The 19061-nt window shown below is 52.1% G+C and overlaps 1 long non-coding RNA gene across 1 annotated transcript; it reads left to right on the top strand.

Annotated features, from left to right (window-relative positions):
* The first annotated feature begins 13533 nt into the window (after positions 1–13533).
* Positions 13534–18666, top strand: LOC124035463. The gene is made up of 3 exons (XR_006838741.1): positions 13534–13681; positions 18345–18405; positions 18524–18666. It is a non-coding gene; the product is annotated as an uncharacterized LOC124035463 (long non-coding RNA).
* Positions 18667–19061: the final 395 nt, after the last annotated feature.

Raw genomic sequence — 19061 nt, 5'->3', positions numbered from 1 at the left:
CCTGCTCGCCTCCCTACCACTGAGGAAGTACAGCTCCCGCTCAGCCCAGTCAAAGCTGTTCGCTGCTCTGGCCCCCCAATGGTGGAACAAACTCCCTCACGACGCCAGGACAGCGGAGTCAATCACCACCTTCCGGAGACGCCTGAAACCCCACCTCTTTAAGGAATACCTAGGATAGGATAAGTAATCCTTCTCACCCCCCTTTAAGATTTAGATGCACTATTGTAAAGTGGCTGTTCCACTGGATGCCATAAGGTGAATGCACCAATTTGTAAGTCGCTCTGGATAAGAGCGTCTGCTAAATGACTTAAATGTAAATGTAATGTAAATATGAGAAAGAGGAGAAACCCAGACAGTCTGTACAAAGCTGTGACCTCATCATTGTGGGACGGTGATAAAACGAGGGTGAGGCTGAATCTGTCATAGTTTGTCATGCCAGTAGGTCTGTAGAGACTGGTATCACAACCATCATCCACAGACAGGTCTATACTGCGCAGTAACCCTGTCATCACTAGAACTATTGTCACTGTCCACCAAGTCAGTTTCACGTTGCTAGTTGACTTTTTCCCCCTTAGGGCCACCGTACTCTTCCGATGTGGGGTCAAAAATATCATATACTAAATTAATGCTGTGTGTTTATTCATCAGTGGTTATAGCATTCCCATTAAGAAGGTGGTGTAGCATTGCCTTTAAGACAGTGGTTATAGCATTGCCTTTAAGACAGTGGTTATAACATTGCCTTTAAGAAGGTGGTGTAGCATTACCTTTGAGACAGTGGTTATAGCATTGCCTTTAAGACAGTGGTTATAGCATTGCCTTTAAGACAGTGGTTATAGCATTGCCTTTAAGACAGTGGTTATAGCATTGCCTTTAAGACAGTGGTTATAGCATTACCTTTAAGACAGTGGTTATAGCATTGCCTTTAAGACAGTGGTTATAGCATTACCTTTAAGACAGTGGTTATAGCATTGCCTTTAAGACAGTGGTTATAGCATTGCCTTTAAGACAGTGGTTATAGCATTGCCTTTAAGACAGTGGTTATAGCATTACCTTTAAGACAGTGGTTATAGCATTGCCTTTAAGACAGTGGTGGAGCATTACCTTTAAGCCAGTGGTTACAGCATTGCCTTTAAGACGGTGGTGTGGCATTGCCTTAAAGACAGTGGTTATAGCATTGCCTTTAAGAAGGTGGTGTAGCATTACCTTTAAGACAGTGGTGTAGCATTACCTTTAAGACAGTGGTTATAGCATTGCCTTTAAGACAGGGGTGTAGCATTGCCTTTAAGACAGTGGTTATAGCATTACCTTTAAGACAGTGGTTATAGCATTACCTTTAAGACAGTGGTTATAGCATTACCTTTAAGACAGTGGTTATAGCCCAGGAGTGGGAAGGTGAACGGAAAGGCTCTGGAGCAACGAACCGCCCTTGCTGTCTCTGCCTGGCCGGTTCCCCTTTTTCCACTGGGATTCTCTGCCTCTAACCCTGTTACGGGGCTGAGTCACTGGCTTGCTGGGGCTCTCTCGTGCCGTCCCTGGGGGGGTGCGTCACCTGGGTGGGTTGATTCACTGTTGTGGTCGGCCTGTCTGGGTTTCCCCCCTTGGGTTGTACCGTGTCGGAGATCTTTGTGGGCTATACTCGGCCTTGTCTCAGGATGGTAAGTTGGTGGTTGAAGATTTCCCTCTAGTGGTGTGGGGGCTGTGCTTTGGCAAAGTGGGTGGGGTTATATCCTTCCTGTTTGGCCCTGTCCGGGGGTGTCCTCGGATGGGGCCACAGTGTCTCCTGACCCCTCCTGTCTCAGCCTCCAGTATTTATGCTGCAGTAGTTTATGTGTCGGGGGGCTAGGGTCAGTTTGTTTATCTGGAGTACTTCTCCTGTCCTATTCGGTGTCCTGTGTAAATCTAAGTGTGCGTTCTCTAATTCTCTCCTTCTCTCCTTCTTTCTCTCTCTCGGAGGACCTGAGCCCTAGAACCATGCCCCAGGACTACCTGACATGATGACTCCTTGCTGTCCCCAGTCCACCTGGCCATGCTGCTGCTCCAGTTTCAACTGGCCTGGGCCCTAGGACCATGTCCCAGGACTACCTGACATGAGGACTCCTTGCTGTCCCCAGTCCACCTGGCCATGCTCCTGCTCCAGTTTCAACTGTTCTGCCTTACTATTATTCAACCATGCTGGACCTGAGCCCTAGGACCGTGCCCCAGGACTACCTGACATGATGGCTCCTTGCTGTCCCCAGTCCACCTGACTGTGCTGCTGCTCCAGTTTCAACTGTTCTGCCTTATTATTATTTGACCATGCTGGTCATTTATGAACATTTGAACATCTTGGTCATTTTCTGTTATAATCTCTACCCGGCACAGCCAGAAGAGGACTGGCCACCCCACATAGCCCGGTTCCTCTCTAGGTTTCTTCCTAGGTTTTGGCCTTTCTAGGGAGTTTTTCCTAGCCACCGTGCTTTTACACCTGCATTGTTTGCTGTTTGGGGTTTTAGGCTGGGTTTCTGTACAGCACTTTGAGATATCAGCTGATGTACGAAGGGCTATATAAATAAATTTGATTTGATTTGATTTGATTTGATTTGATTTGATAGCATTGCCTTTAAGACAGTGGTGTAGCATTACCTTTAAGACAGTGGTGTAGCATTACCTTTAAGACAGTGGTTATAGCATTGCCTTTAAGACAGTGGTGTAGCATTGCCTTTAAGACAGTGGTTATAGCATTACCTTTAAGACAGTGGTTATAGCATTACCTTTAAGACAGTGGTGTAGCATTACCTTTAAGACAGTGGTTATAGCATTACCTTTGAGACAGTGGTGTAGCATTACCTTTAAGACAGTGGTTATAGCATTACCTTTAAGACAGTGGTTATAGCATTGCCTTTAAGACAGTGGTTATAGCATTACCTTTAAGACAGTGGTTATAGCATTGCCTTTAAGAAGGTGGTGTAGCATTACCTTTAAGACAGTGGCATTACCTTTGTAGCATTACCTTTAAGAAAGTGGTTATAGCATTGCCTTTAAGAAGGTGGTGTAGCATTACCTTTAAGACAGTGGTGTAGCATTACCTTTAAGACAGTGGTTATAGCATTGCCTTTAAGACAGTGGTTATAGCATTGCCTTTAAGACAGTGGTGTGGCATTGCCTTTAAGACAGTGGTTATAGCATTGCCTTTAAGACAGTGGTTATAGCATTGCCTTTAAGACAGTGGTTATAGCATTGCCTTTAAGACTGTGGTGTACATTGCCTTTAAGACAGAAGCTTATGACGTCATAGAAAGAGGAAGGAACACGGATCATGTGAGTGAGTGAGACTCTCTCAACATTATCAATGAAAGGGTCTGGTCAGTGAGGCTGTCGGGAGAGGGTCTGGTGAGAATGGAGAGGGGGGGGGGAGTGTCCCAGGTGAGGATGGGGAGGGGGAGGGGGAGTGTCTCAGGTGAGGGGGGGAGGGGGAGTGTCTCAGGTGAGGAGGGGAGGGGGAGTGTCCCAGGTGAGGATGGGGAGGGGGAGGGGGAGTGTCTCAGGTGAGGAGGGGAGGGGGAGGGGGAGTGTCTCAGGTAAGAATGGGGAGGGGGAGGGCGAGTGTCTCAGGTGAGGAGGGGGGGGGAGGGGGAGTGTCTCAGGTGAGGATGGGGAGGGGGAGGGGAGTGTCTCAGGTGAGGAGGGAGAGGGAGGGGGAGGGGGAGTGTCTCAGGTGAGGATGGGGAGGGGGAGGGGGAGTGTCTCAGGTGAGGATGGGGAGGGGGAGGGGGAGTGTCTCAGGTGAGGAGGGGGAGGGGGGGGGGAGGTCTCAGGTGAGGAGGGGGGGAGGGGAGGGGGAGTGTCTCAGGTGAGGAGGGAGGGGGAGGGGAGGGGGAGTGTCTCAGGTGAGGAGAGAGGGGGAGGGGGAGTGTCTCAGGTGAGGATGGAGAGGGAGGGGGAGTGTCTCAGGTGAGGATGGAGAGGGAGGGGGAGTGTCTCAGGTGAGGATGGAGAGGGAGGGGGAGTGTCTCAGGTGAGGATGGAGAGGGAGGGGGAGTGTCTCAGGTGAGGATGGAGAGGGGGGAGTGTCTCAGGTGAGGATGGGGAGGGGGAGGGGGAGTGTCTCAGGTGAGGATGGGGAGGGGGAGGGGGCGTGTCTCAGGTATGAATGGAGAGGGGAGGGGGAGTGTCTCAGGTGAGGAGGGAGAGGGAGGGGGAGGGGGAGTGTCTCAGGTGAGAGAGAGAGGGGGGGGGAGTGTCTCAGGTGAGGATGGGGAAGGGGGAGGGGGAGTGTCTCAGGTGAGGATGGAGAGGGAGGGGGAGTGTCTCAGGTGAGGATGGAGAGGGAGGGGGAGTGTCTCAGGTGAGGAGAGAGAGAATTTTCACAAATGCCTTGATATAGGTAATTCCCAAACATTCTAGGAATTAATGAAAATGACCATATCTAACCGCTTCGCTTGTCAGAAAATGTTCAAAAAAAATAAACAAATAAAAAAAACATGTAATTTTCTTTCTGGGGGTGTAACAGATTTGAATAAGATTTCATGTTGGGAAAATGCTGTCAGTTCCTCTTTAAATAATACCCTTCCTGAAACAACGGAATTGCACTTGACCCCACCACCTCCACCCCCTTCTAGTTCTGACTTTGCAGGATAGCTACTTTATAAAAGGAAAGTGTACTTCCTATGACTGAGATATGTGGTTGTCCCACCTAGCTATCTGAAGATGACTGGCTCTGGGTCAGTTCCTATGACTGAGATATGTGGTTGTCCCACCTAGCTATCTGAAGATGACTGGCTCTGGGTCAGTTCCTATGACTGAGATATGTGGTTGTCCCACCTAGCTATCTGAAGATGACTGGCTCTGGGTCAGTTCCTATGACTGAGATATGTGGTTGTCCCACCTAGCTATCTGAAGATGACTGGCTCTGGGTCAGTTCCTATGACTGAGATATGTGGTTGTCCCACCTAGCTATCTGAAGATGACTGGCTCTGGGTCAGTTCCTATGACTGAGATATGTGGTTGTCCCACCTAGCTATCTGAAGATGACTGGCTCTGGGTCAGTTCCTATGACTGAGATATGTGGTTGTCCCACCTAGCTATCTGAAGATGACTGGCTCTGGGTCAGTTCCTATGACTGAGATATGTGGTTGTCCCACCTAGCTATCTGAAGATGACTGGCTCTGGGTCAGTTCCTATGACTGAGATATGTGGTTGTCCCACCTAGCTATCTGAAGATGACTGGCTCTGGGTCAGTTCCTATGACTGAGATATGTGGTTGTCCCACCTAGCTATCTGAAGATGAATTCTCTAATTGTAAATCGCTCCGGATAAGAACGTCTGCTAACTGACTCAAATTTGTCAAATGTAGACTCTTGAGGTTAACAGGAATCTCTACTGTAGCTGTGAACTGACCCCCTGCGTTTGTCTATACCTCTTGACTGTACGAGGGAGTTATTACAGACAGGCGGGCAGGACGCCAACCAGAACCTCTCTGCTTCCTAACCAGGAAAACGAGCTGTTTTTCCTTTTTCATTAAGCCGTTAAAGTGAATGAGATGTCAAGTGGCACGTAGTTTATCGGACTTTTTAACACAGTACCTTTTAGCAAATGAGTTCCCTGGGCCTTGCGACCGGAGAGGTGTGTAAAAGCGTTATGTTTGTGGTTGTTGATGATTGAGTGAAGGTTGTTTAGGGGTTGCCTGCTTGTTTGTCTTGGGGCATAGCTGAATGACTACATGGCTCTTTAAGCCTGTCCACAATACAACGGGTTCAAATGAATTATTACAAGTAAATCAAACGAGACGGAGGGAGGTGGTGTGAGGTGAGGAATGGATGGAATATATGTGTGTGGAATGGGGGGGGGAAAGGCATTGATTGGATGAGCCCTGTTCCATTAGACTGCTGTCTGCGCTGTACAAGGCAGGAAGCGGAGGAGGATTGGTTCATATTTAATCCCGAGGGATTAGCTGGTGGGGTGAATGATGTCCTGATGATGGACGGTGAGGGACAGGAAGTGGCGTGAATCATTTCCTGGGTACACAGAGAGGAGGAACAGTGAAGGTATGACCCAGGCGCTTTGGGGGCATTCGTATTCACAACAACTAGTCATGTGTGTTAGTCAGAAGGAGTGTTGTTAATCACAGCGGAGAGGAGAACAGTGGGGGAGGAGAACAGTGTGGGGGAGAGGAGAACAGCATGGGGGAGAGGAGAACAGTGGGGGGAGAGGAGAATAGTGTGGGGGAGAGGAGAACAGTGAGGGGGAGAGGAGAACAGTGGGGGGGGGAGAACAGTGAGGGGGGAGAACAGTGGGGGAGAGGAGAACAGTGTGGGGGAGAGGAGAACAGTGGGGAGAGGAGAACAGTGGGGGAGAGGAGAACAGTGTGGGGGAGAGGAGAACAGTGTGGGGGAGAGGAGAACAGTGTGGGGGAGAGGAGAACAGGGGGAGGAGAACAGTGGGGGAGAGGAGAACAGTGGGGGAGAGGAGAACAGTGTGGGGGAGAGGAGAACAGTGTGGGGGGGGGAACAGTGTGGGGAGAGGAGAACAGTGTGAGGGAGAGGAGAACAGTGTGGGGAGAGGAGAACAGTGTGAGGGAGAGGAGAACAGTGTGGGGAGAGGAGAACAGTGGGGGAGAGGAGAACAGTGTGGGGGAGAGGAGAACAGTGTGGGGAGAGGAGAACAGTGGGGGAGAGGAGAACAGTGTGAGGGAGAGGAGAACAGTGTGGGGGAGAGGAGAACAGTGTGGGGGAGAGGAGAACAGTGTGGGAGAGGAGAACAGTGTGGGGGAGAGGAGAACAGTGTGGGGGAGAGGAGAACAGTGTGGGAGGGAGAGTGGGGGGAGAGGAGAACAGTGTGGGGGGAGGAGAACAGTGGGGGGGAGTGTGGAGGAGAACAGTGGGGGAGAGGAGAACAGTGTGGGGGGGGAGAACAGTGGGGGGAGAACAGTGTGGGGGAGAGGAGAACAGTGTGGGGGAGAGGAGAACAGTGGGGGGAGGAGAACAGTGTGGGGGAGAGGAGAACAGTGGGGGGGAGAGGAGAACAGTGTGGGGGAGAGGAGAACAGTGTGGGGGAGAGGAGAACAGTGGGGGAGAGGAGAACAGTGTGGGGGAACAGAGGAGAACAGTGTGGGGGGAGGAGAACAGTGGGGGGAGAGGAGAACAGTGTGGGGGGGGAGAGGAGAACAGTGTGGGGGAGAGGAGAACAGTGTGGGGGAGAGGAGAACAGTGTGGGGGAGAGGAGAACAGTGTGGGGAGAGGAGAACAGTGTGGGGGGGAGAGGAGAACAGTGTGGGGGAGAGGAGAACAGTGTGGGGGGAGGAGAACAGTGTGGGGGGAGGAGAACAGTGGGGGAGAGGAGAACAGTGGGGGGAGGAGAACAGTGTGGGGGGGAGGAGAACAGTGTGGGGGGAGAGGAGAACAGTGTGGGGGGGGGAGGAGAACAGTGTGGGGGGGAGAACAGTGTGGGGGAGGAGAACAGTGTGGGGGGGGAGAACAGTGTGGGGGGGAGAACAGTGTGGGGGGAGGAGAACAGTGGGGGAGAGGAGAACAGTGGGGGAGAGGAGAACAGTGTGGGGGAGAGTGTGGGGGGAGAACAGTGTGGGGGAGAGGAGAACAGTGTGGGGAGAGGAGAACAGTGTGGGGAGAGGAGAACAGTGTGGGGGGAGGAGAACAGTGTGGGGGAGGAGAACAGCATGGGGGAGAGGAGAACAGTGTGGGGGAGAGGAGAACAGTGTGGGGGGGAGAACAGCGTGGGGGAGAGGAGAACAGTGTGGGGGAGAGGAGAACAGTGTGGGGGAGAGGAGAACAGTGTGGGGGAGAGGAGAACAGTGTGGGGGGAGGAGAACAGTGGGGGGGAACAGTGTGGGGGAGAGGAGAACAGTGTGGGGAGAGGAGAACAGTGGGGGAGAGGAGAACAGTGTGGGGGGAGGAGAACAGTGTGGGGGAGAGGAGAACAGTGTGGGGGGAGGAGAACAGCGGGGGGGAGAGGAGAACAGTGTGGGGGGAGAGGAGAACAGTGTGGGGGAGAGGAGAACAGTGGGGGGGAGGAGAACAGTGTGGGGGAGAGGAGAACAGTGTGGGGGGAGGAGAACAGTGGGGGGGAGGAGAACAGTGTGGGGGAGAACAGCAGAGGAGAACAGTGGGGGGAGGAGAACAGTGTGGGGGGGGGAGGAGAACAGTGTGGGGGAGGAGAACAGTGTGGGGGAGAGGAGAACAGTGTGGGGGAGGAGAACAGTGTGGGGGGAGAGGAGAACAGTGTGGGGGAGAGGAGAACAGTGGGGGAGGGGAGAACAGTGTGGGGGAGAGGAGAACAGTGTGGGGGGAGAGGAGAACAGTGTGGGGGAGAGGAGAACAGTGTGGGGAGAGGAGAACAACAGTGTGGGGGGAGGAGAACAGTGTGGGGGAGAGGAGAACAGTGTGGGGGGAGGAGAACAGCATGGGGGAGAGGAGAACAGTGTGGGGGGAGAGGAGAACAGTGTGGGGGAGAGAACAGTGTGGGGGAGGAGAACAGTGTGGGGGAGAGGAGAACAGTGTGGGGGAGAGGAGAACAGTGGTGGGGAGAACAGTGTGGGGGAGAGGAGAACAGTGTGGGGGAGAGGAGAACAGTGTGGGGGAGAGGAGAACAGTGTGGGGGAGAGGAGAACAGTGTGGGGGGAGGAGAACAGTGTGGGGGAGAGGAGAACAGTGTGGGGGGAGGAGAACAGTGTGGGGGAGAGGAGAACAGTGTGGGGGGAGGTGGGGAAGGAGAACAGTGTGGGGAGAGGAGAACAGTGGGGGGAGAGGAGAACAGTGTGGGGGAGAGGAGAACAGTGTGGGGGGGAGAGGAGAACAGTGTGGGGGGAGGAGAACAGTGTGGGGGAGGAGAACAGTGTGGGGGGAGGAGAACAGTGTGGGGGAGGAGAACAGGAGAACAGTGTGGGGGGAGGAGAACAGTGGGGGGAGAGGAGAACAGTGTGGGGGGAGGAGAACAGTGTGGGGAGAGGAGAACAGTGTGGGGGAGAGGAGAACAGGTGGGGGGAGGAGAACAGTGGGGGGAGGAGAACAGTGTGGGGAGAGGAGAACAGTGTGGGGGGAGGAGAACAGTGTGGGGGAGAGGGAGAACAGTGTGGGGGAGAGGAGAACAGTGTGGGGAGAGGAGAACAGTGTGGGGGAGGAGAACAGTGTGGGGGAGAGGAGAACAGTGTGGGGGAGGAGAACAGTGTGGGGGAGGAGAACAGTGTGGGGGGGGAGAGGAGAACAGTGTGGGGGGAGGAGAACAGTGTGGGGAGAGGAGAACAGTGGGGGGAGGAGAACAGTGTGGGGGGAGAGGAGAACAGCATGGGGGAGAGGAGAACAGTGTGGGGGAGAGGAGAACAGTGTGGGGGAGGAGAACAGCATGGGGGGAGGAGAACAGTGGGGGGAGAGGAGAACAGTGTGGGGGAGAACAGTGTGGGGGAGAGGAGAACAGTGTGGGGGAGAGGAGAACAGTGTGGGTGGAGGGAGGAGAACAGTGTGGGGGAGAGGAGAACAGTGTGGGGGAGGAGAACAGTGTGGGGGAGAGGAGAACAGTGGGGGGAGAGGAGAACAGTGTGGGGGAGAGGAGAACAGTGTGGGGGGAGGAGAACAGTGTGGGGGGAGGAGAACAGTGTGGGGGAGAGGAGAACAGTGGAGGAGCATGGGGGAGAGGAGGAGAACAGTGTGGGGAGAGGAGAACAGTGTGGGGGAGAGGAGAACAGTGTGGGGGAGGAGAACAGTGTGGGGGAGAGGAGAACAGTGTGGGGGAGAGGAGAACAGTGTGGGGGGGAGGAGAACAGTGTGGGGGGAGGAGAACAGCGTGGGGGAGAGGAGAACAGTGTGGGGGAGAGGAGAACAGTGTGAGGGGGAGAGGAGAACAGTGTGGGGGAGAGTGTGGGGAGGAGAACAGTGTGGGGGGAGGAGAACAGTGTGGGGGGAGGAGAACAGTGTGGGGAGAGGAGAACAGTGTGGGGGAGAGGAGAACAGTGTGGGGGAGAGGAGAACAGTGTGGGGGAGAGGAGAACAGAACAGGAGAGGAGAACAGTGTGGGGAGAGGAGAACAGTGTGGGGGAGGAGACAGTGTGGGGAGGAGAACAGTGTGGGTGAGAGGAGGTGGGGGAGAGGAGAACAGTGTGAGGGGGGGAGAGGAGAACAGTGTGGGGAGAGGAGAACAGTGTGGGGGAGAGGAGAACAGTGTGGGGGGAGAGGGATGGGGGAGAACAGTGTGGGGAGGGAGGAGGAGAACAGTGGAGAACAGGGGGAGGAGAACAGTGTGGGGGAGAGGAGAACAGTGTGGGGAGAGGAGAACAGTGTGGGGAGAGGAGAACAGTGTGGGGAGAGGAGAACAGTGGGGGGAGGAGAACAGTGTGGGGGAGGAGAACAGTGTGGGGGAGGAGAACAGTGTGGGGGAGGAGAACAGTGTGGGGGAGGAGAACAGTGTGGGGGGAGGAGAACAGTGTGGGGGAGAGGAGAACAGTGTGGGGGAGAGGAGAACAGTGTGGGGGGAGGAGAACAGTGTGGGGGGGAGAGTGTGGGGGAGGAGAACAGTGTGGGGGAGAGGAGAACAGTGTGGGGGAGAGGAGAACAGTGTGGGGGAGGAGAACAGTGTGGGGGGGAGGAGAACAGTGGGGGAGAGGAGAACAGTGGGGGGAGGAGAACAGTGTGGGGGGGGAGAACAGTGTGGGGGAGAGGAGAACAGTGTGAGAACAGGGAGAGGAGAACAGTGTGGGGGAGGAGAACAGTGTGGGGGGGGAGAGGAGAACAGTGTGGGGGAGGAGAACAGTGTGGGGGAGAGGAGAACAGTGTGGGGGGGAGAGGAGAACAGTGTGGGGGAGGAGAACAGTGTGGGGGAGAGGAGAACAGTGTGGTGGGGAGGAGAACAGTGTGGGGGAGAGGAGAACAGTGTGAGGGAGGAGAACAGTGTGGGGAGAGGAGAACAGTGTGGGGAGAGGGAGGGGGGAGAACAGTGTGAGGGAGGAGAACAGTGTGGGGGGAGGAGAACAGTGTGGGGGAGGAGAACAGTGTGGGGGAGGAGAACAGTGTGGGGGAGGAGAACAGTGTGGGGAGGAGAACAGTGTGGGGGAGAGAGAACAGTGGGGGAGGAGAACAGTGTGGGGGGAGGAGAACAGTGTGGGGGAGGAGAACAGTGTGAGGGGGGGGAGGAGAACAGTGTGGGGGGGAGAACAGTGGGGGGAGGAGAACAGTGGGGGGAGGAGAACAGTGTGGGGGAGGAGAACAGTGTGGGGGAGGAGAACAGTGTGGGGGAGGAGAACAGTGTGGGGGAGGAGAACAGTGTGGGGGAGGAGAACAGTGTGGGGGAGACAGTGGGGGAGAACAGTGTGGGGGAGGGAGGAGAACAGTGTGAGGGAGGAGAACAGTGTGAGGGAGGAGAACAGTGTGGGGGGAGGAGAACAGTGTGAGGGAGGAGAACAGTGTGGGGAGGAGAACAGTGTGGGGAGGAGAACAGTGTGGGAGAGGAGAACAGTGAACAGGGGAGAGGAGAACAGTGTGGGGGAGGAGAACAGTGTGAGGGGAGGAGAACAGTGTGGGGAGGAGAACAGTGTGGGGAGGAGAACAGTGTGAGGGAGGAGAACAGTGTGGGGAGAGGAGAACAGTGTGGGGGAGGAGAACAGTGTGGGGGAGGAGAACAGTGTGAGGGAGGAGAACAGTGTGGGGAGAGGAGAACAGTGTGGTTGGGAGGAGAACAGTGGGGGAGAGGAGAACAGTGTGGTTGAGAGGAGAACAGTGTGGGGGAGGAGAACAGTGTGGGGGAGGAGAACAGTGTGAGGGAGGAGAACAGTGTGGGGGAGGAGAACAGTGTGAGGGGGGAGAACAGTGTGAGGGAGGAGAACAGTGTGGGAGAGGAGAACAGTAGAGAAATGGCCAGACCTAATGTCTTACTGTGGCATTCACAGCCATTGATCAGGAGTCTGACCAGGCTGGTGTCACAGAGAAAAGCACAGTTTAAATGCATTTCAACTGGAAGCAGAGAGCACAAAGCTGTGGCGGAGGAGGAAGCAGAATGACCTCACATCCTGACGTTGTGTAATTCTACCAGAATCATGGGTTCTATAATGTGGGGTAATGTTTCCATTCATTTTGGTTGGATGGTGTACAACTCTAGTCAGCTGTGTACAGCGAGGGTGTGACGTGTGAGAGAGAGAATATAGTGCCTCCACCACGTCCCCTGTCACATGGTGCATCACATGTCCTGGAGGCAGAACACACTGCAATGACATCAGACAAGTTCTCAGATGAGGAAAGACGGTGCAGAGAAACTTCACCTCGAACACTTTTCAGTTGAAGGTCCGACGCGTTTTCAAACAGTCCCGATGTTCTCCGATTGGCCGCTTTCTCCCCAGTCTGTTTGCTTCCTCCGGGCTCTGCTCTGCTCTGCTCTGCCCTGCCCTGCCCTGCCCTGCCCTGCCCTGCCCTGCCCTGCCCTGCCCTGCCCTGCCCTGCGCTGCTCTGCTCTGCCCTGCTCTGCTCTGCCCTGCCCTGCCCTGCCCTGCCCTGCCCTGCCCTGCCCTGCCCTGCCCTGCGCTGCTCTGCTCTGCTCTGCCCTGCTCTGCTCTGCTCTGCTCTGCTCTGCTCTGCCCTGCCCTCTGCTCTGCCCTGCTCTGCCCTGCTCTGCCCTGCTCTGCTCTGCCCTGCTCTGCTCTGCTCTGCCCTGCTCTGCCCTGCTCTGCCCTGCTCTGCTCTGCTCTGCCCTGCTCTGCCCCCTGCTCTGCTCTGCCCTGCCCTGCCCTGCCCTGCTCTGCTCTGCTCTGCCCTGCTCTGCCCTGCTCTGCTCTGCTCTGCCCTGCCCTGCCCTGCCCTGCCCTGCCCCCTGCCCTGCCCTGCCCTGCCCTGCTCTGCCCTGCTCTGCCCTGCTCTGCTCTGCTCTGCCCTGCTCTGCCCTGCTCTGCCCTGCCCTGCCCTGCTCTGCTCTGCTCTGCTCTGCTCTGCTCTGCCCTGCTCTGCTCTGCCCTGCTCTGCCCTGCCCTGCTCTGCTCTGCTCTGCTCTGCCCTGCTCTGCTCTGCCCTGCTCTGCTCTGCTCTGCTCTGTGGTAGAGGCCCACTAGAGAGAGAGGGAGGAGTATCAGAACAGGGGGGTCAGCCCTGAAGGTAGGAGTTGGAGCCGTGCTCTGTACGGTTAGAACAGAGGAGAGAGGGAGAGATGAGGCGAGGGAGGGAGGGGGAAGGAGGGAGGGAGGGTGGGTGAGTAGGGAGGGACATATGGGGTAGGGAGTGGGTGGGTGGGTGAGTAGAGAGGGAGGGAGGGGGTAAGGAGGGAGTGGGTGGGTGGGTGAGTAGAGAGGGAGGGGGTAAGGAGGGAGTGGGTGGGTGGGTGAGTAGGGAGGGAGTGGGTGGGTGGGTGGGTGGGTGGGTGGTTGAGTAGGGAGGGAGAGATGGGGTAGGGAGTGGGTGGGTGGGTGAGTAGGGAGGGAGAGATGGGGTAGGGAGTGGGTGGGTGGGTGAGTAGGGAGGGAGAGATGGGGTAGGGAGTGGGTGGGTGGGTGAGTAGGGAGGGAGAGATGGGGTAGGGAGGGTGGAAGTGGGGAGGGAGGGAGTGGAGAGAAGAGAGACAGGGAGACTGGAGGGGAGGAGTGTGGACTCAGGGGCAGGAGTTGGAGCCGTGCTTTGAGTCATACCAGTGTGTTCTGCCAGCGGTATTTAACCAGCACCACACCCTGAACAGACTTCATAACGGGAACAATCTACTGCTATCTCTAGGTTCTGTTCTCTAAGGTAAGTCAGCTATCTCTAGGTTCTGTTCTCTAAGGGAAGTCATCTATCTCTAGGTCCTGTTCTCTAAGGGAAGTCAGCTATCTCTAGGTCCTGTTCTCTAAGGGAAGTCAGCTATCTCTAGGTCCTGTTCTCTAAGGGAAGTCAGCTATCTCTAGGTTCTGTTCTCTAAGGGAAGTCAGCTATCTCTAGGTTCTGTTCTCTAAGGGAAGTCATCTATCTCTAGGTCCTGTTCTCTAAGGGAAGTCAGCTATCTCTAGGTTCTGTTCTCTAAGGGAAGTCATCTATCTCTAGGTCCTGTTCTCTAAGGGAAGTCATCTATCTCTAGGTCCTGTTCTCTAAGGAAGTCAGCTATCTCTAGGTTCTGTTCTCTAAGGGAAGTCAGCTATCTCTAGGTTCTGTTCTCTAAGGGAAGTCCGCTATCTCTAGGTCCTGTTCTCTAAGGGAAGTCAGCTATCTCTAGGTTCTGTTCTGTTCTCTAAGGTAAATCAGCTATCTCTAGGTTCTGTTCTCTAAGGGAAGTCAGCTATCTCTAGGTTCTGTTCTCTAAGGGAAGTCCGCTATCTCTAGGTTCTGTTCTGTTCTCTAAGGGAAGTCAGCTATCTCTAGGTTCTGTTCTCTCTAAGGGAAGTTATCTCTAGGTTCTGTTCTGTTCTCTAAGGGAAGTCAGCTATCTCTAGGTTCTGTTCTGTTCTCTAAGGGAAGTCAGCTATCTCTAAGGGAAGTCAGCTATCTCTAGGTTCTGTTCTGTTCTCTAAGGGAAGTCAGCTATCTCTAGGTTCTGTTCTGTTCTCTAAGGGAAGTCAGCTATCTCTAGGTTCTGTTCTGTTCTCTAAGGGAAGTCAGCTATCTCTAGGTTCTGTTCTGTTCTCTAAGGGAAGTCAGCTATCTCTAGGTTCTGTTCTGTTCTCTAAGGGAAGTCAGCTATCTAGGTTCTGTTCTGTTCTCTAAGGGAAGTCAGCTATCTCTAGGTTCTGTTCTGTTCAGCTATCTCTGTTCTCTAAGGGAAGTCAGCTATCTCTAGGTTCTGTTCTGTTCTCTAAGGGAAGTCAGCTATCTCTAGGTTCTGTTCTGTTCTCTAAGGGAAGTCAGCTATCTCTAGGTTCTTCTGTTCTGTCAGCTCTAAGGTTCTCTCTGTCAGCTATTCTAGGTTCTTCTGTTCTCTAAGGGAAGTCAGCTATCTCTAGGTTCTGTTCTGCTTCTCTAGGTTCTGTTCTGTTCTCTAAGGGAAGTCAGCTATCTCTAGGTTCTGTTCTGTTCTCTAAGGGAAGTCAGCTATCTCTAGGTTCTGTTCTGTTCTCTAAGGGAAGTCAGCTATCTCTAGGTTCTGTTCTGTTCTCTAAGGGAAGTCAGCTATCTCTAGGTTCTTACTCTAGAATAAGTTAGTGCAGGCTCTATACTATCTCTGCTAGACACAATGTCTTCACTGTCTTTCAAACGCCTGTAGCCATCTAGAACACAGACCTGTCTGTCTGTCTGTCTGTCTGTCTGTCTGTCTGTCTGTCTGTCTGTCTGTCTGTCTGTCTGTCTGTCTGTCTGTCTGTCTGTCTGTCTGTCTGTCTGTCTGTCTGTCTGTCTGTCTGTCTGTCTGTCTGTCTGTCTGTCTGTCTGTCTGTCTGTCTGTCTGTCTGTCTGTCTCTGTCTGTCTGTCTGTCTGTCTGTCTGTCTGTCTGTCTGTCTGTCTGTCTGTCTGTCTGTCTGTCTGTCTGTCTGATCGTCACTAAATGAATGAACAGCTTCTTGGAAGCAGTAGATTCTTTCTTTGACATACAATGTTTTTATAGTCATGCTGATTCTGTCCAACTCTCTGTTTTCACTACTTTTGATGACATTGTTATTTATCCCTAATCAACGTTAAACATGAAGTGTGTGTGTGTGTGTGTGTGTGTGTGTGTGTGTGTGTGTGTGTGTGTGTGTGTGTGTGTGTGTGTGTGTGTGTGTGTGTGTGTGTGTGTGTGTGTGTGTGTGTGTGTGTGTGTGTGTGTGTGTGTGTACTGTACACACACACACAGTAAATGAGTTGGCACGGCAACACAGTGGGCTTGCCCCTGGAATTCTAACAGTCTGTGGTGGAATGTTGGGTGGTACCGACCTTGGTGTTACACACACACACACACACACACACACACACACACACACACACACACACACACACACACACACACACACACACACACACACACACACACACACACACACACACACACACACACACACACACACACAGCGTGTTTATCCCAGCCCACTGTGTCATTAGTCCTGTAAAACTACCATCACAGTAGATCTAATTGGGTATATGATATTTCATGACTCATAACTCAGCAGGGCCTGTGGAGCCAAGACAGATTCTGAGTCCATTAAAGGTACCAGTACAGTGGGTCTATATGCAACACAGCAGGGCCTGTGGAATGGACCAGGATATGTGACTCACACTTCCTGCTTACATGGAGGAGGGGAAGTTAGTTCCCACTCCAAGAACTCTGTCATGCATGGTTGCTAGGTGATTAAATATTATTGGCCTCTGCCATTGTTGGAAAAAAAACTTACCACTCCTCCCAACTGATTCTCACATGTTGTGTGTTTAAATGGATGTTCATCTACACCCTGATTCTGGGCGGTATCTCATGTTGTGTGTTTAAATGTACTTTCATCTACACCCTGATTCTGGGCGGTATCTCATGTTGTGTGTTTAAATGGACGTTCATCTACACCCTGATTCTGGGCGGTATCTCATGTTGTGTGTTTAAATGGACGTTCATCTACACCCTGATTCTGGGCGGTATCTCATGTTGTGTGTTTAAATGGACGTTCATCTACACCCTGATTCTGGGCGGTATCTCATGTTGTGTGTTTAAATGGACGTTCATCTACACCCTGATTCTGGGCGGTATCTCATGTTGTGTGTTTAAATGGACGTTCATCTAACCCCTGATTCTGGGCGGTATCTCATGTTGTGTGTTTAAATGGACGTTCATCTAACCCCTGATTCTGGGCAGTATCGCATGTTGTGTGTTTAAATGGACGTTCATCTACACCCTGATTCTGGGCGGTATCTCATGTTGTGTGTTTAAATGGACGTTCATCTACACCCTGATTCTGGGCGGTATCGCATGTTGTGTGTTTAAATGGACGTTCATCTAACCCCTGATTCTGGGCGGTATCGCATGTTGTGTGTTTAAATGGACGTTCATCTACACCCTGATTCTGGACGTTCATCTAACCCCTGATTCTGGGCGGTATCTCATGTTGTGTGTTTAAATGGACGTTCATCTACACCCTGTATTCATGTTGTGTGTTTAAATGGACGTTCATCTACCCTGATCTCATGTTGTGTGTTTAAATGGACGTTCATCTAACCCCTGATTCTGGGCGGTATCGCATGTTGTGTGTTTAAATGGACGTTCATCTACACCCTGATTCTGGGCGGTATCTCATGTTGTGTGTTTAAATGGACGTTCATCTACACCCTGATTCTGGGCGGTATCTCATGTTGTGTGTTTAAATGGACGTTCATCTACACCCTGATTCTGGGCGGTATCTCATGTTGTGTGTTTAAATGGACGTTCATCTAACCCCTGATTCTGGGCGGTATCTCATGTTGTGTGTTTAAATGGACGTTCATCATGATTTGTATCTCATGTTGTGTGTTTAAATGGACGTTCATCTAACACCCTGATTCTGGGCGGTATCTCATGTTGTGTGTTTAAATGGACGTTCATCTACACCCTGATTCTGGGCGTATCGCATGTTGTGTGTTTAAATGGACGTTCATCTAACCCCTGATTCTGGGCGGTATCGCATGTTGTGTGTTTAAATGGACGTTCATCTACACCCTGATTTGGGCGGTATCTCATGTTGTGTGTTTAAATGGACGTTCATCTACACCCTGATTCTGGGCGGTATCTCATGTTGTGTGTTTAAATGGACGTTGGACGTTCATCTAACCCCTGATTCTGGGTATCGCATGTTGTGTGTTTAAATGGACGTTCATCTACACCCTGATTCTGGGCGGTATCTCATGTTGTTTAAATGGACGTTCATCTACACCCTGATTCTGGGCGGTATCGCATGTTGTGTGTTTAAATGGACGTTCATCTAACCCCTGATTCTGGCGGTATCTCATGTTGTGTGTTTAAATGGACGTTCATCTACACCCTGATTCTGGGCGGTATCTCATGTTGTGTGTTTAAATGGACGTTCATCTACACCCTGATTCTGGGCTATCTCATGTTGTGTGTTTAAATGGACGTTCATCTAACCCCTGATTCTGGGCGGTATCGCATGTTGTGTGTTTAAATGGACTTTCATCTACACCCTGATTCTGGGCGGTATCTCATGTTGTGTGTTTAAATGGACTTTCATCTACACCCTGATTCTGGGCGGTATCTAATGTTGTGTGTTTAAATGTTTACACGTTTGTCATTCGTTGTCTCGACAACTACTGTAACTTTTCAGTTTATTATGTATGTGTCTGTCTGGTACTAGTCTCTAAGGAAGTGACCTCATTCCGTATCTAACATCATAAATGAGACCGTTGGAGCCTCCAGCTGGGTTACCACGGTGACGGTGTGACACATCCTAAAGCTCATTTTACAGCCCATCATATACTTTTAACCTAATATAACTTATCTTTCTTTTATTTATTTTTTAATTTTTTTTTTTACAGGGATTTCACAATGGCGTTGGTTTCCGAGTTCCTGGGCCAGCTCACGCTGAATTTTGGCGGGGTGAGTTCCCTATAGCTAAACTACTGTCAACGTTAAGGTCATGGGGTCAACCTGTAATGAAATCTGTCCTCTGTCAGGTGATTATAAACGGGTAACTTGGTAACTGTGTCCCCTTCAGGAGAGCGAGCCTAAATTCCCCACGGTGGTGGCAGCAAGGGATTTTGATCCAGCTAAAGATGCCGCCAGGATAGAAACGGCTGTCAAAACCAAGGGTGAGAGAATCACAGCAACGATTATCGTAGTCCCATCAGTTACAGTCTATCGCTTCATAATGTTTTGTAGAATAGAAATATGTTGTGAACTTGATAGGTGCATATTAATATATCTGTCACAATGTATTTGCACTAATATTAAGTGTCATAATATCAGAGTAATTCAGTTTTTTATCTAGAGTGGTTACTATATAAACAGAACTCAGTATGAGCTGGTAACAGTAATGCGATTTAGCGCCATCTGCTGGCCGCTTTACGTTACTACACCTTGCCAACCACATCGCACCTTTCTTCTGTGGTGCCGTGCCCGTAATTGATCATTGGATCAGTTGACCATATTTCATCTCAGCCACGTTGCATTTCCATAGTATCTATTTGCCATCCTTGTTGTCTATGCCTGTGAAAGCATTTGTCTTTTCACACCATTTTCATCAATCGTTGTTA

The sequence above is a fragment of the Oncorhynchus gorbuscha genome, linkage group LG05, assembly GCF_021184085.1.
Source record: "Oncorhynchus gorbuscha isolate QuinsamMale2020 ecotype Even-year linkage group LG05, OgorEven_v1.0, whole genome shotgun sequence".
NCBI lineage: Eukaryota > Metazoa > Chordata > Actinopteri > Salmoniformes > Salmonidae > Oncorhynchus > Oncorhynchus gorbuscha.
The sequence above is the reverse complement of the archived record's forward strand: the minus strand, read 5'-3'. Positions and strand labels throughout refer to the sequence as shown.